Raw genomic sequence first — 25,583 nt, 5'->3', positions numbered from 1 at the left:
TAGCCTCTCTCTGGGTAACCTCTGAAGCATTGCCATCCGGTAGCTAACAGCCATTTCTGCTGAAAAAAAATAAAAAAATAAAAAAAAATTAAAAATAAAATAAAGGGCTTTAGGGGAAATTGATTTTGATCAACCCAAGTACAGTGTTTCTTTTCAGCGCTGTATGAAAACATCAAGAAATAGCAATTAGAACTGTTTTTCTTTTGTGCATGTGTATGTGTTGCTGTTGCAGCATCCATCATTTTTATAGAAATGGGGAAAAATCTGTTTTGGTTTCTTATTTTTATTTTCTTCCCCATGTGAAGAAGTGCTTCGGAGATAGAATTTGTGTCTGATGGATTTGCGTTTCACAACTGAAGGCAATAGCTGCTTTTATTCTTAAACCTTGAACTGCAGTGACCATCACAGCCCTCAACTAGTTATACAACATAAAAGAAGAAATATTTGAAATACTGAATGTCTTTTTTTTCCCCTTTCTGCCTCTAACTCTAGTTCACGGTTGAAACTGAATTTTAAAATAGGGCTTTGTAGCCTGACTAAAAAAAAAATCATAAAAAGTTTCCATTCAGTTGACCACATATTGAATGAGCATCTACGGTGGCCAGAAAATGCCCTACTTACACACAGTCACATCAACACGGATGAGGCTGCCCTGTCTCCGGGCAAAGAGACACTTCATACATAACTAGAGCCTCTTGTCTTACTAAAAAGCATTTAATCAAAGATGTGGACATTCTGAAGCTTTCTTTGGTTGAGGGTCTTCACACACTCATATACACACACACACACTTCATCTTATAAGTAAAAAGGTAATTTAGTTCTGTTTGCCATTGAAGAGAGAAATAGAATAATCCTACTTACTGGGTTTTCAATTAGTAGTAGGGGACAGCAATTTCCAATGTAATGAGTTCTGTAGGCTAAAATTTAGTTCAGTTACATACGGTCTAAGACATGGAAGATTCCAGAAAGGAGGGATGTGTTGATGGCATGCAAAACACAGACTAGAAGAAAGAAAGCACGGGTTCAAAGGTGGCACAGGTGACAGCCTCAGCATGATAGCCTGTGGTGTGCCAGGTGTCAGTAGGCACTAGGGCACACAGAAGGGACTGCACCCTGTTTTCTGGCATTTTAGAATAAAGGTATAAAGTCTTGCAGTTATTACATATCCTTCAGGTCAGCCCTACAGCCCACCCCTCCCACAAATCCGTTTAGAAGCAAACAGCAACATTTGGAGTAGAGAAATTATGAGTGAAATGTACCCACAGCAAAGCTGAGTGTAAGGCATCTTTGTTTACACACACTGAGATGGAGCTTCTGGGAACCTGAGATTTGATAGAATCTGGACTCGTTCCAGGCTCATGAAGGGGTGGATCCAGCAAGATAAGCCTTCCCATCGCCTCTCTGCCAGAGGTTCCAAACCCCACTGAGACTTTTAGTAAGAGCCAGGGCCATGGATTGTGAAGATGAGCCCACAAGCCATCCAAAGCACCTGCCAGGTTGTTTTGGCAAGCTACTTGGAGGTTTTGAGTGTTCTTTATCAAAAATCGTCTTTGTTTTTTTCAGGATAAGTAAGTCTCCTTTTATGGCTTCCAAAGTGAAGATATATCCCTGCTATTTAGAAGACATATCCCTGCTACACACACACACAGACACCCACAAGCACATGTGTGAACATTCACAGGCACTCATGGGTGTATCTCAAGCATAAAGAATGAGAACATATCCAGGTAACCAAGAATAAGAAAGCAACTTATGTTAGGGAGTGACACGTCATTTTGCATAACATGACCCACTCTGCTTTGTTTTTTTTTTTTTTTTTCTGTATCTGTATAGCTCTTCCAGAGCAAGTGCATTGAATGGGAAAGTTTTGCTTATCAAAACCAAAGTCCAGTGTACTTACTTGTGCTAATACGTGCATATGAAGGTGCCATAAATATGGATGCACCTAAAAGGTATTAAGCTAAATAAAATAAGTCAGACAGAGAAAGGCAAATACTGCATGATTTTACTTATAGGCGCAATCTAAAAACAAAAACAAAAACAAAAAAACAAGTGAACAAACAGAAACAGACTCATAAATACAGAGACTAACCTGGTGGTTGCCCGAGGAGAGGAAGTGAGGGGATGGGCAAAATGGGAGAAGGGGCTTTAGAGATACAAACTTCCAGTTATAAAATAAATAAGTCATGGGGATGAAAAGTACAACAGAGGGAATATAGTCATTGACTCTGCTATAATGTTGCATGGAGACAGAGGGTGACTACTCCTGCAGGGGTGAGCACTGAGTAATGTGTAAAATTGTAACATCGCTCTGTGGTACATCTGAAACCAAGATAACATTGTACGTCAACTCTATTTCAACTATAAAAGTGGCATAACTCTAAGTGTCTTTATCTTTAGTTCTAAAATATCAATTCCTCTACATGTTCCCAGGAGTATCACTCCTCTCTAAATATTCCTGAAGGGAAGGAAGGAAGGTAGGTAGGAAGGAAGGAGGAAGGAAGGAAGGAAGGAAGGAAGGAAGGAAGGAAGGAAGGAAGGAAGGAAGGAAGGAAGGGACTCTCTTTAGTCCTCCTTCCCAGACAATGATCTCCACGAAGGATGGGAACGATTGACATCCCTGATGCCACATCAAAGCTGGTCCTTGCTTCTCCAGATGAGTCTGGGTGAGGATTTTTAGGGACAAGATCAGCAGGCATTTTGGGTGGAGATGAGAATTGTTACAGCTTTTGGGGATATATCCCTGAAAATGTTATAGACATATACCCTTGGCTCCAGCACCCCCATTTTAAAGAATCTATCCCATTATGAGAAAAGGACTAGGATATCAAATGATCTGTTCAAGAATATTTTTGAAACACTTTTAGAGTATCAAACAAACCTTGTAAAAAAAAAAAGTCTGAATGTCCAGCTAAGATTTGATAAATGAATCATCTTACCTTCACACTATGGAATATTATGTTGTTACTTGTTTTACCTGATGCCAAATTTTCCTTTATTTCTGAGAATATTAATTGTGCAATTTTGAAAAATGTTTCTGCTTTCTGCACTCTGTTTCTTCCTCATTTCTTCCTTTCTTCACATCCAGTAGGGGCTTTCTCAGGATGTCCTGTTTTCACCCTGCACCCCAAGAACAGGTGCAGAGGAGGGGTACCGGGGTAGAAGGGAGCTTCCAGGTGTGGGCTGGGCTGGGCAGCCGGGAGTCTCGTTTTGGAGCCACACTCAAAGGATGTCCTTTCCTCCCCTGCCCTCGATCCATGTTTAGGGGAGGGCCTATCACATTCAGCTCCCCAGTTCCCGGTCAGTGTGGGGTCTGTGGCACAGAGTGACTTGCTGTGCTGGCTTAGGGCTCGGGGCTCCCCTGCTCTGGGTTGCCAAGCTGCTTTCGTTCAGCCTTCTGCTGCTCAGCTTCCAGAATGATGTGCTCTCCCCTGTTTCCATACTGTTGTTCCTGATAGTTAATGCATTTTAGCTTCTTTACTTTTGTCTGGAGGGCGACGGGAGGGATGAAGGGGAACAAGCGTGCTCAGTCTGCCATCTATAACTGCAGGCCCTTGTCCTGGTTGGCCGGGGCTGCCACGACAAAGTCCTACAGACTGGGGACTTAACGACAGCTACTTCTCCCAGTTCTGGAGGCTAGGAGTTCCGGATCAAGGTCCAGTGGGGTTGGTTTCTTCTGAGGCCTCTGTCCTTGGCTGACAGATGGCCGTGCCATCTTCTCCCTGTGCCCATGCATCACCTTTCTTCTGTGCCTGTGTGTCCCTGGTGTCCCTTCCTTTTCCTGTGAAGACACCAGTCCTAGGGGGTTAGTGCCCCACCTTTGCAACCTCATATTGTCACTACTCTAAATGGCCTTCTAGAAACACATCCGGGGATCCCTGGGTGGCGCAGCGGTTTGGCGCCTGCCTTTGGCCCAGGGCGCGATCCCGGAGACCCGGGATCGAATCCCACGTCGGGTTCCCGGTGCATGGAGCCTGCTTCTCCCTCTGCCTGTGTCTCTGCCTCTCTCTCTCTCTCTCTGTGACTATCATAAATAAATAAAAATTAAAAAAAAAAAAAGAAACACATCCAGATCCTCAGGAACTGGGGCTTAGTGCTTCAACATAGGAGTGGTTCCATGATGCGTAAAACTGTGTTTCAGCATTGTGTGTCTGTGTGTGTGTGTGAACGTGCACTAGATTGAAATGAACCCTGTATTCTTCACATGGGACTTGCAGCCAATGAAAGTTTAAAAGCCACTGTCCTAGACAATTGCTCTCTATTGCATTATAAGTCAGGTGCACCTGTGACTACCTCCTATGCTAGCATGCTTCCAGATGCCCCACACAGAAAAGAAATCAGTCCTCTGATGAAAGAAATAGTCTAGTTATGGCTTTCACTGATTCATTCCTTCTTACTTAAAAAAATTATATGTAAATATATTTATTTATTTATTTATTTTAATATTTATTTATATTTAATTTTAATATATATTTCTTTTAATTAGTTTTCTCATCAAAGGACAATTTGATAGTGAAAATATTTATTTTTATACTTATTTATATTTAATTTTAATATATATATTTCTTTTAATTAGTTTTCTCATCAAAGAACAATTTGATAATGAAAATGCAATTAGAATATTTTAGATTAAATGATAGGAGGTATTTTTTAAGACGGGAGTAAAAATATGGTTTCGAGGTAAGATCTAAACACGTGGCAGTATTAGATAAGAGATGGGGACCTGCTATGTGATTTGTGGGGCCCCAGCGTATGGAGGTGCAGAGCTCTTGTTCATAATACTAAGAATTGGGCAGATGGCCACCGCAGAGCCTCAACCCAACACCGGACTGCTCGAGCAGGGCTGTACGTGACCATGCGGGTCCCACATCATCGAGCCAGCTGTATCTCCACCACCTGCAGATGCCCCGGGAGTTTCTAGACTTCTCCAGAGTGGATGGCATGGTTTTCCTCCAAGCTGCTCTGAGGATGGAACTGCATCTCCTTGCATCCTGCCCACCAGGACTTTCCCGGCTCGGAGTTGTCATGGTCCCCAGAGACAGGGGCACAGAGATGGCACAGCTGGGACCCAGCGCCACCCGCCCGCTGCCCCACCACGCCTGGGTGCCGTCTCCCACCCGCTCGAGGGCTGGCACTGCCACTCGTGCCCATCTGTGAGGTAAGCTTGGGAGTGAAGTGCCTCTAAAGTGCTTTCTTCTTTGGAGTAAAGAGGAAAACAAAACTTGCTCTGATTGTCTTTGAAAGATAGTTTCTTTTTATGTCGAAGTGGGATATTTTGCTGTTGCTGTTTTGACTTCTGAAAACTGCCGTTAGTATGGAAAGGACAGGCAGGGAAGGAGCCGGGAAGCACTCGGAGTTGTCATAATTAGGCACCTGCTGCTGGAATGCATTGGGGTTTCCTGTCACTGTCTTTGCATTAAGTGCAACTTAATGGATAATGTTTATTCCAGCAACGGGAGCTTTATTCTTATTTCTGTTTCTTTCATTTTGCTCCAAATTGGACTCTTTCTCAAGGCTTCTGTTCTTACCACATCCCCTGGGGGTTCTGAGGCATTGGGTGCATACAGGAGGCAAACACATAAATAAATAAAATTAGTTTCCAGAGTGATTCAGGTTGTTGGGGGAGCAGGCGATACGTTTCTCACTGAGCCGGGGCTCCAAGGTTCCTGCTACAGGTGAAGACAGTGGGGCCATTTGACAGCAAACTCACTTTCTCAAGAGCACACGAGGCCACGGAGGCAGGGAGGGAAAGATAGGACAAATCTACTCACTTCACAAGCAAAAGGACATTTCATCTCAATTTCATTACTTGTCTGGTTCCATGTATATTCCATTTATATTGAAAATGAAGAACATGATCACTTGGATGATCATTTCTGTGCCAACTTTCCCCCCAGATTGTGCACCTAATATCTTCTCAGGCTTACTTATACCTGGAAGTCTAACAGAATAAAAACATTCAGGAGAGAAGATAATAAACACATAAACATATTTCCAAGAAACCAAAGGTGTGGAAGAAAAACCTGGCAAAGTCCTCCGTGTTGCTGAGCAAACATGTCGAATTTATCACGTTTCCTTCCAAGAGATGAAATAAGGATTCTTTCCCGGAGTTCGGCCTTTTGGGTTTTCACATGAAGATTTTCACCTGTTGGTTTTCATCCAAATATGCAATCGGGGACCAATTTAGGCACCCATTGGAAGTGATGGCATTTCTTTTTGAAATATTTGAACCAAATCCGAAGAACGTCCACCACATGATCCCGCGGTACATTGGATGCGACATTTCCCGGTAACTTGTGCACAGGGTTGGGTGTGGCCTGAGTGGGAAGAGGTTAAGGGGATGTGTTGTACTGAGTGCGAATGGGAATCCTGTGTTTCCGAAGACACTTGCTTGGGTTCAGAACCTTTGTAACAAATTTGCCGATTTTTGTTATGATGCTAGTGTAACTTCTTTAGTAAATTCTGTAGTTATTGTCACATCTTTCTTAAATTAAAAACTCATCCTCTGGTCAGTCCTGGTGGCTTAGTGGTTTAGCGCTGCCTTCAGCCCGGGGTGTGATCCTGGAGACCTGGGATCGAGTCCCACGTAGGGCTCCTTGCATGGAGCCTGCTTCTCCTCTGCTGTGTCTCTGCCTCTCTCTCTCTCTCTCTGTGTCTCTCATGAATAAATAAATAAATCTTAAGAAAAAAAAAACTCATCCTCTGATCAAAATGTGTGCAAGTCACCATCATAGACACCTGAGACAGGAGGGGAGGGAATATTGAAGCAGCTGCCAGAGGGCCAAGGGCCTTCCTGAGCCCCTCCCACTTGTCCCTCGTGTGGTGGTGACCCATCCTGGAGTGGCCCCTCCCCTGTCTTTCCCTTCGCTCTTCACTACACCTATTAGGACCACACATTTGTTTGCTGATAAACCTGTCTTTTCTCATGCCAGGAGCCTACTTAAAATGCTGTCAGCTTGTTCCTGGCATCTTATTACAGAGAGTCCAACTCCCCAGGCTTGTCTGGAGGGTCCCTCAAGTTCTCCTCCACTCATGCCACCCTTGCTGCTCGTTATTGTCCTGGTTAATCTGGGTGCCTCGGAAACATAATCACACAGCTCATAGTAAAAGGGCAGCCCAAGGGTCAGGGTGGGAGGGCAGGCGATGCACAGTGAGGCCAAGATTCGAGCGGAGCCACCGAGGGCCAAGAAGCCCCTAGGAGCAGCCGAGGCCGCGGTTACATTCTCCCCTGGAGCCAGCTCTGCCCACACCCTGACCTCAGCACCTGAAGACTCATATGGGACTTCTGGCTTCCATAACGGTGAGATAACTGGGAGATGTGAGCAGCTGTAGGAAACAAATGCATGACTCAAAGGGAGGAATTCTTAACTCAAAGATGAGCATCCTCGCTGATGGCACAGCTGCTCGGGAGCCGTTGCTGTCCTCTGGAGGCTCGCAGATAGTTCTGCTGCAGAGCTGGGTCCGCCCTCCACACCTCCAGGCTGCCTGTGTCTCATCTCTTAGAATATTTGCTCCTGCAAAACCATCTTATTCATCTTTCTGGTCACGCTCAAATTTGCTTGTCTCCTCCTTCAATAAGACTTCTGTACATTAACCAACATCTACTCCTGCTTCTAACCTAGCAATTGGATAAAACCTCTCTTTGCTCTTCTTTCAATGACATAGTACTTGTATCTGCAACACACAATATGAGTCCTGCACGTTGCAGTTCTCCACAGCAGCTTTGCCCTCCCCAGCCGGCCTACCAGCTCCTGTGAGGCAAGATCCTGGTGATAAAAAGAGCAATATCAGTAGCTTGGGAGGCAAGATTTCTCCCCATCCATGCACCCTCCCCTGCGGAGCATCACACTACTGCTCTGCACCAGGTTCCTTCAGTAGCACATCTTGCATGATCTTGCTGGTCAGACACTTTGTAGAAGGTTCCCTGACTTGGGTTTGCCTGGTATCTTCTCATGGCTAGACTGAGGCTCTGCATTTTTGGCAAGAATAGCACAGAAGCAATGAGTCTCTTGACCCTTTTCACCTTCAAGGAGACTCAGGTGTGTGTGCAGTAGGGAAAGATGTTCTTCCCAAGAGAGGAAGCCTGTGCCTGTCCTATTCTACGGCACATGGGAAGGAAGAGAGGAACGTGATCTGGAATGTGGAGGTGGCTGCAGCCCCAAAGACCTTGTCCAATCACACGGCTCAGGGAATTCTTCATTGGGGGCAGGAATCTTATATCTTTTCAAGAGTGGTATCTAAAATATCCTTGTTTTTATAGAAATTGCTATATTCTAGTTTCTCTTAAGCCACCTGATCTTGTTTTTTCTGGAGTCCTTTCTGATTGAAGCCTCTTGGTTTTTTTTTTTTTTTTTTTTTTTTCCCCATCAGATCTCAAGCTTTTCTCAGCTTTACTTTCAACTCCTAATTCCCATTACCTTTCCCAGTGGTCAGGGAAACAAGAAAGACATTAGCTCCTTTATTTGATTAGAAGATGCAGCCTTGACCTGTTTTGGTCCTATAAGCATGCAGACTCCACACACAGAGCAATCAATGTTGTCATTGACATCATACTTGCTTTCTCCATCTCACTGGATTCACAGTTCATTGCAGAGCATGAGGCATTCATCTCTTCCTTGACACTCAATGTCCTTACCCAACTATAGTTAGGCATGAAAAATGCATCAAGGATCTTCTTTTTATTAAATTTCTTTTTATTGGAGTTCAATTTGCCAACATATAGCATAACACCCAGTGCTCATCCCATCAAGTGCCCCTCTCAGTGCCTGACACCCAGTCACCCCCATCCCCCGCCCACCTCCCTTTCTACCACCCCTAGTTCGTTTCCCAGAGTTAGGAGTCTCTCATGTCCTGTTTCCCTTTCTGATATTTCCCACTCATTTTCTCTCCTTTCCCCTTCATTCCCTTTCACTATTATTTATATTCCCCAAATGAATGAGAACATATAATGTTTGTCCTTCTCCGATTGACTTATTTCACTCAGCATAATACCCTCCAGTTACATCCACGTTGAAGCAAATGGTGGGTATTTGTCATTTCTAACGGCTAATATTCCATTGTATACATAGACCACATCTTCTTTATCCATTCATCTTTTGATGGACACCGAGGTTCCTTCCACAGTTTGGCTATTGTGGACATTGCTGCTATAAGCATCGGGGTTCAGGTGTCCCGGCGTTTCATTGCATCTGTATCTTTGGGGTAAATCCCCAGCAGTGCAATTGCTGGGTCATAGGGCAGGTCTGTTTTTAACTCTTTGAGGAACCTCCACACACAGAGTGGCTGCACCAGTTCCCATTCCCACCAACAGTGCAAGAGGGTTCCCCTTTCTCCGCATCCTCTCCAACATTTGTTGTTTCCTGCCTTGTTAATTTTCCCCATTCTCACTGGTGTAAGGTGGTATCTCATTGTGGTTTTGATTAGTATTTCCCTGATGGCAAGTGATGCAGAGCATTTTCTCATGTGCATGTTGGCCATGTCCATGTCTTCCTCTGTGAGATTTCTGTTCATGTCTTTTGCCCATTTCATGATTGGATTGTTTGTTTCTTTGGTGTTGAGTTTAATAAGTTCTTTACAGATCTTGGAAACTAGCCCTTTATCTGATAGGTCATTTGCAAATATCTTCTCCCATTCTGTAGGTTGTCTTTTAGTTTTGTTGACTGTTTCTTTTGCTGTGCAAAAGCTTCTTATCTTGATGAAGTCCCAATAATTCATTTTCGCTTTTGTTTCTCTTGCCTTCATGAATGTATCTTGCAAGAAGTTACTGTGGCCAAGTTCAAAAAGGGTGTTGCCTGTGTTCTCCTCTAGGATTTTGATGGAAGTTTGTCTCACATTTAGATCGTTCATCCATTTTGAGCTTATCTTTGTGTATGGTGAAAGAGAGTGGTCTAGTTTCATTCTTCTGCATGTGGATGCCCAATTTTCCCAGAATCATTTGTTGAAGAGACTGTCTTTTTACCAGTGGATAGTCTTTCCTGCTTTGTCAAATATTAGTTGACCATAAAGTTGAGGGTCCACTTCTGGGTTCTCTATTCTGTTCCATTGATCTATGTGTCTGTTTTTGTGCCAGTACCACACTGTCTTGATGACCACAGCTTTGTAGTACAACCTGAAATCTGGCATTGTGATGCCCTCAGCTATGGTTTTCTTTTTTAATATTCCCCTGGCTATTCAGGGTCTTTTCTGATTCCACACAAATCTTAAGATTATTTGTTCCAACTCTCTGAAGAAAATCTATGGTATTTGGATACGGATTGCATTAAATGTGTAGATTGCCCTGGGTAGCATTGACATTTTCACAATATTAATTCTTCCAATCCATGAGCATGGAATATTTTTCCATCTCTTTGTGTCTTCCTCAATTTCTTTCAGAAGTGTTCTGTAGTTTTTGGGTATAGATCCATCAAGGATCTTCTGAACCGAAACACCAATCAAAAGTTTTACCTTCATACTGTGAAGGACTTTTTCCATCATGCTGCTCATGATGAACTTTATGAATAAACAGTCACCAATTAGGAAAATGATGGTGTCGAGAAGAGAATGGGCAGCCTTATCAGTCACCAAAAGTCAAGTATCAGTGAAAGCCTTCTCTCTAGGGGAACCTGGGTGGCTCAGTGGTTAAGCAAATAAATGCCTTTGGCTCAGGTCGTGGTCCCCGGGGTCCTGGGATTGAATCCCTCATTGGGCTCCCCGCAGGGAGCCTGCTTCTCCCTCTGCCTGTGTCTCTGTCTCTCTCTGTGTCTCTCATAAATAAATAATAAAATCTTAAAAAAAAACAAACAAAAATGCTGAAGTGGGTCCTATGAACATGTGTTGCAATAAACACACTCTATTGAAAACAATTCACCGGCTAAGACCTGTGTCACATTTCTGCCCTCCAGAATTTCAAAATGATAAAAATGTATTGTCTTAAGTCACTAGTTTTGTGGCTAAACAGCTCAGTGGCCCACCAGAAAGCACCATGTGTGTGAGAACCATACACAGTAAAGAGAAACAAAGGAAAGGACTACTAATTTCATGTGCAATTTTACAATGTGAGATGGTTCTAAAAGTTCCAATTCATGGGCATTATCCTAGCTCTTTGCTAAACACAGAATAGACACTGCTGAAAATCAAGACTTCGGGTAAATGGTGCTGCCACAGCTAACTGACCATCCACTAAGAAACAGCATCCTCTTGGGCCAGGAATTAATAGCTTGTCTGCTTCCTTGTCTTCTTTTATTATTTCCCTATTTAACTGTTACTTTTTTTCAATAAACATGCTGTTTTAGAATCACAACATAACAATTGTTAGAGCCCTGTCTTGTATTTTGCAGCCGTAACTGGAAATCTGAAAACCATTTTTCTTTCTCTTTTTCAGTGACAGGTTTCTAAATTGGTAAATTGCTACAATTTTTCAGACCCAGCGGGACTTCCAGGCCTTCTTAAGTGTCTGCCATGAGCTTCTGATTTCCTGCGTAACCTTCCCACCAGCCTGCACATTTCTATTCCCTTTGCCTGTTGTCTAGCGCAGAGCAAGGTGACTTATTCCGCAGAGACCTGTATTTTTCTGGCCACAGAAAGCAATTATTCTCAGAGATAACCCAGGAAAGCTTTGGAAGGTTCCATAAGGAGGTACATCAGGATAGATTTTGATCCTGTAGGACCAGACTGCACAGTGTGTTGCTCATCCCCTGCCTGCACTCTTGGGATCTGTCCTTGTTTGGGGGTCCCTTCTTTCTGACATCCAACTCCCTCTTGCTGCTCCTAGTCTTCACCTTGTGTCTCTGGAGGAGGCCTGCCACCTTTCACCTTGAACCCCAACCGCACACTCTAAGTATGTATGGCATTTGAAAACAGTTGGCTTTCAATCCTAATAAATCCCCTTTGTCCTATATAAGGATGACCAGTGTACCCAAGACCACAACAGCCTTGGGAGACTATGGCATTGCTATGCCTACATTAACTTGGATTTCCCTAGCTTCTCTGCACTTGATAATGAAGAGTCTTGGTTTCACGCAGTGTCCTCTCCAAGTGTTTTGGAGCATCCCCTTGGTGCATCTCATGCTTCATGATCATGTTTGCTGTTGCGGACACTCATTTCTACCAGGTACTGGCTGTGGTCTATCCCCACTCAAACACTGCAGTCCTCGAACTAGTACAGGATTCAGAGCTAACTCGTGTTTGCCATACCTAAGAAGGGATCATCTATGTCAGAGCCACTTCAGCCTATGCCAGATTCCTCAGGAAATGAACCACACTTTATAAATAACAACTCTTAGCAGCATGCTAGTATTCTCAAAGGAGATTGGGAAATGAATTTGTCTAAATCCGAGGAGCACTGAAAGGAAGAAACAAGCTTAGAATTTTTAGCTTAAAGAAGTGAGGAGTGCCTCTGGACACAATCGTAAAATGGGCATAGAGATCTTGGGGCTGTTGACAGGCCGCATCATTCATGTTGATCCATTAGAGGTGTTGGAGTGCACCTGTCAGCCCGAGTCCTCACTCAGTGCAGCATGTATTCAGTGTAACTTGGGTTCTGGACTTTTGAAAACTGCTGTTATAAAGAAAAAAAAATTGTTTTGGAGACCAGATGACTGAGATTGACCCAAAGAAAGAATGAAGATATTTCATGCAATTATAAAACTATAAATTTCACAAAGTAAAAATTTGATGCTCTATGGCTTTAAATGTTTTAAAAACATTGAAAGAGCTTTGCAGTTATCTTTAAATATCAGTGGTTGAGGGAGGGTTTTTTTTTTTTTTTTCGGCAAACGTGTGTGAAGGTGTAAATTCAGATCTTAAGTTCACTTTAAAAAATTAAATTGATAGAGTCCTAATAAAGCAGGAGGTAAGCAGTCACCCAGTTTCATAGTCTTCACTGAACACATCACCATTGTGACTGATGGAGTAATACGTTAAATATCTCTGATAGTTCCATTGAGGATTCTATCAAATACAGGGGAAAAAAACACATTTTAAACATAATCACGTGTGCAGAAAATAGGGATGACCCTGCACCATCAAGATGGCATATTGACAGCACACTATGCTTTTGAATTATGAGGTACATCTGCAGGACACCAGATGGTGCCCATCGCTATAAACCTATCCATCTTGTTTATTTCAGAGATTGAACAACATAAAGAAAAAGAATTTGTGTGTCATGAGAGCTACCTCTGGTTGCCAGGATTCCAAACCAAGACTTGTAAGGGCATGGGCCCATCAGACAGAAGTGGTCCATACTGGCCCGACAGCCTGCTTGCGCCCTGAGTTAGTTGTCTTGTCTACACTGCCCGGTGTGATTCATGTAATTCTTGTGAGCCCTCAGCTATGAGAGATCAGGTGCTAAGAAATCCACACCTGCATCTTCCAATGTTCCATTTTTTAAGACCTCAAGGATCGCTGATATCAATTATTGTTCAACGAGGATTGTATTTTTCTGAGATGGAAGCAGTGCCTGGTTTTGCTGACATAGCCACCCATCATTCCCGAGACAGACACTAAAATTACACTTGACACCAGAGGTTGAGTGCTACAATCTACCCGCCTAATTCTGTCATCACCCGTAACTTTATTTCCTGCTCCTTCCTTGGGAGTGTAGGTATGTCACATGCTATTCAGTCTTTGAGAAAGTTTCCCCCAATGAAAGGAGAGAGGAACTACCTATATTTAGATGAATTTACTTAGGAAAAAAAGGCAATTATTGTTTCAGAACATATTTGTAAGATGGCTGCTCAGAACAGCATTTCCTTAGATAGATTGTCATTTGTTGGTAAGTTTTCAGCTTGCAGAGCTCCCTGGACATTATGATGGGGTGCAATGAAGACTGAGGGGTGCCCTTGGACTGGATCCTGGATCCCTGACTTCAGGGATCCAGTTCCTGGGTTCCTGTTTGCTCCCACTTGGCCTCTGTAAGCCTGAAACCGTTTATCTATATTGGAGTTCCTTTTTCTCCAGAAACATTTTTATTTTCTTTAGAAAGTCAGAGTCCAATATAGCAGCTAAAAATCTCCTTCCAGGCCACCCCCTTTCTAGGTGATTCTCTGGAAGTCAAGGCAATTAATCTCCTCTGTGAACTTGAACCCTGACTTTTTCTGCTGTGGATCATCTCTTCACTGCTGAGGTGACATAACGCATCCTGTGGTGTTTGGTCAGACTTGGGCTCCTCACAGTCCGGTGTTTTCAGTTTATTATTTTTTTCCTCCTCAGACTTAGCCACGGCCACGCAGAGGCCATGTTCATTTTTCTGCACTTGTTTGGTGGGCCACAGTCAGCCTCAGAATGAACTGACTTCAGTCCTAGGACTCGCCAGGTGTGCTAGAGGAACATTCCCTATCTGGGAGAGTGGATTTCTCCTGAGGAACCAAATCCATGGGGGGTAGTTGAGAAAGCAGAAACCATGGGAGCTATTTCAAACAAAGGGGACACGAATGACTGTTCACACAGATGTTGAACATCTGAACAGGTAAAAAGGGGTAACCCAGGTATTAGTAAATCTCAGAAGCACCTAACATCTCTAGAGTTTGGGTTACCCATTTATTAGTAAGTGGAGGAAGCTGCTAACACCTCCATAGTTTGGAGAAAAAGAAGGGAAAAGTGGGATTATCAGCTTTGAAGGTCAGAAGAGGGACCCCCACAAAGCTGGTGCTCACACCTCAGAACTAAAGGACAGCTTTGCTTAGATCTGAGAATGAGTCACCCTGTAGTAGACCCTGAAACACCAGGAGTATGGGATGCAGCTGGTCCCGGAAGTTAGTGCCCCAGGGAGAGCCTTGAGCCATAGCTGCCCTATGCTGGGAGTGAGTGGGGAGCTTGAACCAGGAAGGATAGGTCTTTCCCCTCCTCTTGCCTTCCAGTCCCTGTCCAGTGTCTCTACCCATCGTGCATAAGAGGAAATAGGTGAGAAGGTATGAGAAGTGGTTTCCGAGTTGCAGTCTCAGGACTTCATGGTTTCAGAGCAGAGACACAATAGTAACTAATCTCTTGGGCTACTTGGCATCCATGTCCACCCTTCTGGCTATGTTTCCCATCCTAGCGTCTGCCATCTTCTGGTTTAGAAAATGCAGCTATGCCCCATAAAAATGAAGATGGTCTCACCTACGAAGAGGGAGACGCAACACCTCAAAAGTCACTAAACCTACATTGCGATCTTGTTGGTTTCTCTGCTAGTTCAGTCACAACCCATATGAGCATTCTGCAGACTTAGAATCATTTACTCTAGCAAATGAAGAGCCTTGGGACACAAAGATGGCCACAGTCCCAACTCTGATTCAGTGGAACCATTGTTGTGTGGCCTGGGGAAATCACTCCTCTCTTGGGAACTATGACAGTTTTATGTGTCAGGTTGACTGGGCCATGGGGCCCTCAGATTTTGAGCCAAGCATTATTCTGGGTGTGTCTGTGAGGGTGTTTCTGGGTGAGTTTAATATTTGAATTGGTAGACTGAGTAGTGCAACTTGCCCTCTCTAACTTAGATGGATCTCTTCCAATGAATTGAATGACCTGAATAGAACAAAAAAGACAGACAGTCCTGTGAGTAAGGGGGAAGTCTATGTACCTTAAACTGAGACATTGGTCTTTTTCCAGCTGACTCAAGGTCTCCAGTCTATCAGCTTTCAGACTGAAATTACAGCATCAGCTCCTCTGGGGCCCCAGCTTGTCAACTGCAGATCTTGGGACTTCTGAGTCCAGGATTATGTGTGCCAAATCCTTATAATAAATAAATTAAATGAATAAATAAATAAACAAATTAAAAAACTATTGATTTGTTTCCCTGAAGAATCCCAATATAAGAACCCAGGATTGGAATTAGGGGAGGAAAGTGAAGCATTTGCCTCAAGCACAAAATTTTAGGGGCACCAAATATGTATAAATAATATTTTAATGCAATGTCTTAAAAATCAAAATCAATGCAAAAAATCCAGGATGAACAAAATTAGCAAAATTCTTTTTTTTTTGAAGATTTTATTTATTTATTCATGATAGTCACACACAGAGAGAGAGAGAGAGAGAGAGAGGCAGAGACACAGGCAGAGGGAGAAGCAGGCTCCATGCAGGGAGCCCGATGTGGGATTCGATCCTGGGTCTCCAGGATTGCGCCCTGGGCCAAAGGCAGGCGCCAAACCGCTGCGCCACCCAGGGATCCCCAAAATTCTAAATAAAGGCAAGATCTGATGTTAGCAAAGGATTATTAGAGCCTGAAGCAAAAGAAAATGTGTGGGCCCTTATGTACATGATTTTATGTATTTTGTTTTGGAGGTTAGTTTTTTCTGTATTAAAATATTTTTAAAATTATCAAAAAATTGAAAGTAGCTGTGTTGAAATGTCTAGCACAAAATTTAAATGTTTTATTTATTATCAAAAGCAGAATTCACTATAACATTACTTTTCAGGCTTTAATAGAAAAAACTCATCAGTGATATTCCCAATGTCATCTTTTTCACTTACCTCATTTCAACTGAGAGAATTGTCATGTTTAACACTTTTGCTTCACCAAATGACAGTCTTAAATAAAGCTGAATTAACTTCAGATTACTAATCCTTTCCTTATTTAAATTTCCGGTATTTTGTTCAACACAGATTTTTTTAATTTTTAATTTTTTAAAACTATTACATGAAGACATAATTTATCTTGATGACCGAGTTTTTGGTGCCCTTTAAATTTTACATTTGAGGCAAACCTGTCTTACTTGTTTCACTATGAACCTGGCCCTACCCCAATAGAGAGCCCAGGAGGAAAACATTGCACAAGCATGTTGCGGTGTGTAATAGTGAGATGGGATTGTCGGAGAGCAGCTCAGTTTTCACCCTTTCGGTTTCCAGATCTGTTCATACTGCCCATGAAGAAATAGCATATGTCCATTGGATTAAAAAATATATATATATTGCTTCCTCTAAGACAGCTCCCCAGATTTTTAGGTTATTATTTCTTAACTGGAACCACAATTAAAGATATAGATAGGTTCACTATTCTATCTGCTTATCTGCTTTTCAATGATAGGTTATATATTAAGACCAGAAAATTCCACGGACACAAGTCCATTACCGTGTGTCTTTTGCTGTGACTTTTGTTGTTCTATTAGGAGCAGTGATGGTGAGGTACCACAGCGGTGAATTGGGCATCCACAGATATTGGTGCTGGCAGTAGCATTTCAGGTCAGAAAGTCAAATCCATATCCAAAGTTCTTGTCTATTCTGGAAGGACAAATTATCATGCCTTCCATGATGGAAAGCATCTCATCCAACTAATTTGGCACAAGGCACTTGGATGTTCTCCTCAAGGAATGATAGTTGCTGTGTCAGGGCACAGTGCTGTCAGCAGGGTAGGAACTCAAGAGAAACAAGAGCCAGGGTAGCTTTGGTGAGAGGATTCTATGTTGTTGACCCCATATGTTGCTTCATAGCAAATTTCATGATATTTTGTTTCACACCAGTGTGGCTGGGGAAAGAGGACACCTGTCAGAGCAGGTCATCTTGTCTACCTGGTTTTGCCAGCCTCCTCTGCAAGGATGCCCTCTGATAGGCACTCACATTGTTTGCAAACATCCTCACAGCCTGTGCTTATTCTGCAAAATCCTTCCATATACCTACTCTGTAGGCTTTCAACCCTGTGCATTCCAAGTCTCTGACCATCAGCCAATCCATTGGCCAAAGTGTGTAAACCAGTGGAGAGTGCTTTCTCTGCTGCGTTTCAGTCTAGAAAAAAAATGGGCCATATTTATTTTGCTTAAAGTTCTGGGCATGGAGAGAATTTATCTTCAACTCTTGTCACTGATGGATATTCCTATGTGATGCCACAATGTTATAGCCATTGACCATGGATTGAGGCCACTATATCACAAAATATTTATGATAACAAAGAAGGAAAATAATAAAGTATGTTATTTATACAATTACATCGTGGTTCCATTATTTGATCCACTATTTGATTCCATTATTTGATCAAGCCCTGGTCTCTTACCTGCCTTTTCCACCAGATGATGGATTTTCTGCATTCACTCTCAATCTGACAGCTTGGCAACCAAGAGGATCCCATACCAAGTGGGGAAATATGTCTTAAAAGCAGAACGTTTTTGAATTTTTGTTTCAGAAACCTAAAATCTGCACTGTGACTCATCTGTTTGGATGGGATGTATCATAGTCTCCATGCAGCATCCCTACTGGTCATCGGTGCTTTAAGCAATTACTGGCTCATCAGACTCCTGTGGGAGAGCATTTAGCCATGAGGGGACAAAAATCATGTGTCACAGAGTAACTGAAGCTTTCCTCTTTTTTAGTCAAACACACTTGACACATTTTTAACTGTCCTGCATTGATTTCTCTACAATATTAATAATTTAAAATACCAGTTACCTAGTTATTTAGCATTTAATAAGCTCATTAGATTGTGCATTTGTTTGCAGTATGCAGTGATTCCATATAGACTCAGATGCAAATTATATTTTCCTCACATGCTGAAATGAACATACAACGTAACATAAATGAGTAATGAAATTATATGTTAAACATACATAATTAATGCACAAAAGGCTTGCAAAACAAAATTTATAAACAAAGCAATATTAAAGCAAGGGTTTCTTAATGAATAAAAAGTTTGCTTGAGTAAAGTTTGGGGTGAAAGGGGTAGGATGGAGTATCTAGTCACATGCTGCTTGAGGGGAGGCTAAATGGACAGGAACAGGCAACCCGTGTCTGAACCGGAAATGGTAGGCAGTCTCCCTTCCTCATATATGAGCCCCCAGAAGTGAATAGATAGGAGCACAGACAAAGCAATGCTTAAAAAAGGAAAATAAAGAAAAATGTGTGTGCATGAGTTGGCTAGGGCAGTGCTAACAAAGTACCACAAACTTATTGACTGAATCATCACAAGTTTATTGTCCCTCAGTTCTGGGGCCCCAAAGTCCCAAATCAAGGCAGAGCTGGTTCCTTCTGAGGCTATGAGCGAGACCCTGAGCCAGGCCCCTCTCCACTTTCCTGGAGGCTTGCCTGAAGGCTTTGATGTCCCTCGGTTGGGGCAGAGGGACTCCAATCTTTCCATGGTGTCTCCCTGTGTGGAGTGTGTGTGTCTGGGTCCCAATCTCCCCTTCTCACATCAGTCCTACTGGATCGGGGCCACCACAATGACCTCATCTCCACATGATCACCTGCAAAGGCTCTTTCCGGATAAGCCAAGCTCCCAGGTACTAGAGATGAGGACTTCAACATCTTTTGGAAAACACACTTCAACCCATGACAGTGAATTTCATACTCTTCGCTTGAGACGGTGCTGTGCCCGAGAGCATGGCATGCTTGGAACAGTGTCTTTAATGTGATGCTCTGCTCAAGTCTCAGTCAGAGCCCATCATCTCTCTGCCTTTAACATTTCATGTCGGCATCTGTCTTGAAGTATTTGGGACTCTCTGCTTCCCTTCTTTCCCTGTGCCACAGAAATTGGCATCATGTCGAGTGAGTTTCCCAATAAATGCCTTGCTCGGGATGCTAACAGTGCTTCTGTGTTTTCACTTCTCATTCCTCTCAATTCAGCCTCCCCAGCAGAACCTAAAAACATTTGCTTCGCTTCTGTCACTTTAACTTGCAAAGTGTCAACAAAATGGGACATGCACCTCGTGATTGCTTCATTGTTGTTTAATAGGCTTGCTATTCTAGAAAAGTTTCAGATTTCCAGAAGAATGTTGTGAGCACAGTTCAGAGAGTTCTTATGACTCCACACCCAATTTCCCCTCTTGCTCACATTGTGCATTAGTGCAGGACATTTGTCACGGTCAATAAACCACTACTGATACGGGATTATTAACCCAAATCTTCACCTTAGTCATGTATCTTGATGTCTGTTTTCTCTCCCAAGGTCCCCTCCAGGATGTCACATCACATTCAGTTGTCCAGTGCCTTCAAGGTCTTTCTGGCTATGACAGTTTCTCAGACTTTCCTTGTTTTTTTGTGACCTTGACAATTTTGGAGAGTATGGGTTAGGTAGTTTGTAGACTCCTCCAAAAGAGACTCATTAGATGCCCTTGTATGGTTGGCCTGTAGTCATGGCTTTTAGCAGGAAGACCACAAGGGTGAAAGGTGGTTCTTGTCACATCTTATCAAGGTTACATGCTACCCGCACAACTTATCAGTGGTGATGTTGCCCTTGACTACTTGGCTGAGGGAACGTTGGTCAGATTTCCTCACTGTGCATATAATTTTTCCTGTCTACACTGTACTCTATAGAAAGAAGTCATTCTAGATAGCCTGTCCTGAGGTGGGGACACCTAGGTCCACCTGTGAGGGAGGAGTATCTATATACATGAGTTAAAACTATTTTGCTCAGATTTATCTCTTTTCTTCCCCTTATATATTTATTCAATTCTTTCTTTATATCACTGTGGACTCATGAATATTGATTCCATAAACCAATACCAGGTACTTACTGTGTTACTCAAGCTGTTCTTGCATTGGGCCCTGGGAGTTCTTTCAGTTGGAACCTGTATTTGACAAGTTCCCATGAATGTGTGTGTGTGTGTGTGTGTATGTGTGTGTGAGAGAGGGAGAGACAGAGACAGACAGAGCGAGGACCTTACTGTAGGACAGTGTAAGATGCTCTAGCTTCATCTTGCATTTTTCTGCTCAGTCCTGGAATCAGCCATGTATCTTGGAGCCCTTGTTACTTTATTGGAGGGTAGTGTTGGAAACCATGGTCTGGGTGATTGGTGTGTCCTTGGCTCCCAGTATTTTTGTTTCTAGGCCCAGTCTGCCGACAGATCAAGGAAATATACGTATATGTGTGTGCCCTAATATGTACATGTGCATATCTATAAATATTTCTACACATAGCCATACCTCTATATTAAGCTAGGTTTGAGATTATGTTCATGTCTCCAGCTGCCATCCTTTAACACATGGATCATTCCACCCCTTGCTTGTCACAAGCCACCTACTCCAACAGAGAGAAACCAAACATATATCACATGCTTCAAGTGCTTCCATAAATCTTAACTCCCTACGTGTCAATGGAGAAGCAAAAGACCACTTGTGTATTTACATAAAAAGACTAACACTAGCAGGATATCTGGGGGCACTGCTGGGCTAGAGAAAAAATGAGGTCAGTGACCTATAGTCTGAGAGTAGCTGGGCTGTTCAGCAGCCCCTATCATGGTGCCTCGGTTGGCACCTGGGCTACAGAATCAAGGTGGCCTACAGCCTTCAGGGAGTTCCTATGAAACAGCTCCTTGTTATCACTTCTGGGAGTCAGAAATCTCTGAGAGTGTGGAGAGAGGAAAGTAACCTTTTTCGAAATATGGGAAATGGGTATATGGTAGGCTCTCTACTCAGTACATTGTGAATATATCCAGACCCTTGAAAGCTTGCTAGTCTACCTCAAAGCTGTGCTTCTAATGCCTTAAATGTGGCAAGAAGGTGTGCTTAGCTTCACATGTGAGTGTAAACATGACAGAGTAGTCTTATTTTCTAAATCTTCAGACTTTGAAATGTTTGGATTTCACCTATTCCCTCTAATTCTGCTTAAAACTAGATGGTTCTTTTCTGAGATCGAATCTTTCCTCTAGGACTTTATCAAGTAGAATAATAACAATGAACTTACCCTAACAGTTTCACCAACCAATGTCTGCCCAAAGCCACTAGTTCACTTCATCAGGTTATTACCTGCCTTCAAGTTATTGAAGATGATGGTCTGACAAAATGTTCCGTTACCACATAACATGCATAACCACCTTCCAGCGTCTTAATTTAGTAATCTCATCTCCTGCCTGCAGCTTTACAGCCAAGGCCATGTAGTTTTCTTGTTTTTTAGGGAAACACCGCAACTCCCCAACCTAATGTTCTCAGAACTCGATTCTTGGGCCGGCCAATGATAGAAATGAGGCTGGACCCAAAAGTCAAAGACACAGGCAAGGCTTTACTGGGGCCACAGCTCGAGCTGAGGGGAGACACAGCACCAAGAGAACAGTGAGGTTGGCCTCTCTGAGCAAAGGCGAAGCTCTGCTTACACAGAGGACGCTCCTGCTCAGATTCCCGGTTCTGGTCCAACTTGCTAATGAGGGAACGGGAAAAATGCACTTGGTCTTGATTGGTTGGAAGGACCTCATCCTAGTTGGTTGATTCTGGCAGGCAACTCAGGCCTCTCCTTGGTGCTTTTTGGAACCGAGGTCCCCTGTTTTAATTACTTACTTACTTAATTAATAATTTAAATTAAATTTGCCAACATACAGTGGTCCTCTTTTTTTATTTTTAAGATTTTTATTTATTTATTCATGAGACACACACACACACACACACACACACACACACACACACAGAGGCAGAGACACAGGCAGAGGAAGAAGCAGGCTCCATGCAGGGAGCCCGACATGGGACTCGATCTGGGGTCTCCAGGATCAAGCCCTGGGCGGAAGGCCGCGTTAAACCGCTGAGCCCCCGGGCAGCCCAGTGATGCTCTGTTTTAAGCCCGATTTGCATATGGGGCCACATCCTGCTGCATCTGTTTCTGTTCTGCAAGAGAAGCAGTTGAACCATAGCAGCCGATAGAAAGTGGCCCTGGGAGGATCCCTGGGTGGCTCAGCAGTTTAGTGCCACCTTCAGCTCAGGGCATGATCCTGGAGTCCCAGGATCAAGTCCCGCGTCAGGCTCCTGCCACGGAGCCTGCTTCTCCCTCTGCCTGTGTCTCTGTCTCTTATGAATAAATAAATAAAATCTTAAAAATAAAAAAGTGGCCCTGGTACCCAGTGTTTTTTACTGGGGCCCGTTTCCATGGTTGCCGACTGCCTCTTGGGGTTCCAGTTTCTGTGTTAGTAAAGCTTTGCTGTGATGATTGTGCACGAACTTTCCCCGAGTCTCAGTAAAACACAGGTTTCTCATTCACGGCTCCGTGAGTTGCCGGGGCAGTTTTTCTCAGGCTGCAGATCAGATTCAGGTTGGCTCCAATTTCTACCATTTGGTTACAAGTATTAGCAATTTTCTGATGCCTGGTATATTTCAGGTCTTTAAGGACACCTTACCGTGGGTTTACAAAATAATTCCTGTTTCATGTGGCAGAAGGCAATATTACAGTTTCCTAATGGACTCTGAACTGAGATTGCACGTGACACTTGATATCTCAAGTGTGGGACTGGAATCAAAGCCAGCACGGGAAGTTCCTCTGGTTTGAAGGTGGTGACTTTCACTGAAGTCATGTCCTCAGCCTTCCAAGGGCTCTGGTGTGTCATTTCCCCGCAGGATCATGACATTACAAAGACATGACCTTGAGCTGTTGGCAGACGGAGAAGAAGCAGTGAGAACCGGTTTTTAGGTGAGTTGGCCATGGTCACGAAGCTTGCAGGCAGGACAGTGAGAACTTGCACCAGCCAAAGGCCTGACCCTGCATCTTTGCTCTCTCCACCCCCACCCTTCTTTCCCCTGGAGGGCAGCTCGTCACCAAGGTGGTAGTGGAAGGACAGGCAGCGGTCGGAGATGCATCACCTGACATTCACAACACAGAAGAGTGGCATTCCCTAAGCACCTGGGTCTGAATAGAGTCCCTTGTAGCCAAGAGAAGACGATAATGTGATTGTGCTGGGCTGTTGTCGTGCTCTCCACTCGGCAGTCTGCCTCTGCAATCCTGTGGTTGAAATATTTATGGATAAGGGGAGGTGTCATCTACCCACACCAGCTCATGTTGATGGGGTTATCAGAGAAACTCAAAGGAGCAAAGTATTTCCCACAAGTACTTCGCGTGATAGCCTTAGGTTTCCAAGTTAAATTATTTCAGCAAAGTTTATGCATGGATTCCAGGAATTATTTATAAGGTGTTTTCTATGGCAGGAAGTAGTGAACATCCTAATATAGGTCTGATCATAGTTTAATTCAAATTACTCACAAAAGATGAATCTAAGGGAAAAGTTGTTGCCAAAATACCTTACTTGCTTCATAGTCTGGGATCTGGGACATAAGCCAATCTATTGGGAATGTAATATTTGTAACCCTTGAAGCAGTTGAAGCCAAAATGTTGAACTCAGCATTTTTTGAGATCTAACTGGATTGACTTATTAAGATCTATATTGCTTGTTTAAAACTTTTATAAGGGTTCATCATATAAGTAGACCACATTTTAAATCCATTTATTTAGTTTATTGTTTATTTTAGTTAATTAATTAGTCAATTAATTAATGTTAGAAACTCTGCAAAATATTGTGGGTTTTGTGAACATACCTCATTCAATACTTTCTCATTATTTTTGACTAAAAGAATGACAATGAATGTTTTTCCCATATTTTGAAATACAGTGAGATTAGGAAGACTCTAAGGGGCCTGAACTTGAGAGACGACCTGCCTTTGGGACTGAGGGAGGCCACAAGCAGTGTCCACTGCTGGATATACTGGGGGAAGCCATATCCGGCCACATGAATGGGCCCCCTTGATGCAATGAATGCTTATTGAGTGAATGAATGAATGAATGAATGAATGAATGAATGAACAGCATGGAGTAACTATGGGAGATAGCCCAGGTGGATGTGCTGGGGCTCCAAGATCAGCAACTTTGCTTTTCTCACAGGTCAAGCCAGTTATATGTGAGCAGAGGAGAGGCTGGCTGTGAGCTAGAAGTCTCAGCACAGGACTTTTATCCTGGGGGAAATTTCACAAAAGAAAGCTTAGACCCAGTGACAGGTCCCTGACTCAATGTTCACACCAACAGGCAATTCCTGGGCACCAGCAGGGTGGTGTGGGGCAGGCTGTTCGCGGCTGTAAATCAGAGGATTCTCCAACCCACTTCTTGGGTTGAACATGCTACCATGGCTGGAAGAATGCACAGAAACATTTTACTCACCAGGTGACTGTTTTCTTACAAGAGGATGTGACTCAGGAAGAGACAGATGAAAGAGATGCACAGGGCAAGGTCTGGGGAAAGGACACAGAGCTTCCATGCCCTTGCCAGGGGCTGTTCTCCCTAAATCTGCAATGTTCACCAACCCAGAAGCTCCCAAACTCCTTCTTTGGGGTTTTTATACAGGCATGATTGACAAAATCCTTGGCCTTTGGTGACTGATTCAACCTCTAGCCCCTCACCCCTCCCAGAAGATCATGGGGGTTGGGTTAGAAGGTTCCAACCTTCCAATCACATGACTAGTTGTCCTGGTAACCAGCCCCCTCACCCTTAGGTGGGGGTCCAAAATTAATCTCTTTTTTTTTCCTTTTTAAAGATTTTATTTATTTATTCATGAGACACACACAGAGAGAGAGAGAGAGAGAGGCAGAGACACAGGCAGAGGGAGAAGCAGGCTCCATGCAGGGAGCCCCACCTGGGACTCGATCCAGAGTCTCCAGGATCACGATCTGGGCTAAAGGCGATGCTAAACCACTGAGCCACCCAGGCAGCCCAAAAGTCCTCTTTAACATAATAAAAGGCACCTTTATTGCTCTCCTCACTTAAGGGATTGAAGAAGTTTTATGAGCTCTGTGCCAGGTGATGAAGGTCAAATAAATATTTCTTACTGTAAATCTCAAGATCACACTCAGGGCTTGGGTTATAGAGATTAGGGTGCATGATGTCAGATGGACCTAGGGAAGAGAGCTTTTGCTTCAAGGGGCTCTTTTAGGAAGGGGCGGAATCTGTGGTGATTGGGAGACCA

The 25,583-nt window shown here is 43.3% G+C and overlaps 1 long non-coding RNA gene across 1 annotated transcript; it reads right to left on the bottom strand.

Moving 5' to 3' along the window:
- Positions 1 to 12,271: 12,271 nt before the first annotated feature.
- Positions 12,272 to 25,025, bottom strand: LOC112662868 (uncharacterized). Its single transcript, XR_003138911.3, has 3 exons — positions 24,782 to 25,025; positions 15,539 to 15,690; positions 12,272 to 12,535 (listed from the first exon to the last, which is right to left on the bottom strand). It is a non-coding gene; the product is annotated as an uncharacterized LOC112662868 (long non-coding RNA).
- Positions 25,026 to 25,583: the final 558 nt, after the last annotated feature.

The sequence above is a fragment of the Canis lupus genome, chromosome 34, assembly GCF_003254725.2.
Source record: "Canis lupus dingo isolate Sandy chromosome 34, ASM325472v2, whole genome shotgun sequence".
NCBI classification, from domain to species: domain Eukaryota; kingdom Metazoa; phylum Chordata; class Mammalia; order Carnivora; family Canidae; genus Canis; species Canis lupus.
The sequence above is the reverse complement of the archived record's forward strand: the minus strand, read 5'-3'. Positions and strand labels throughout refer to the sequence as shown.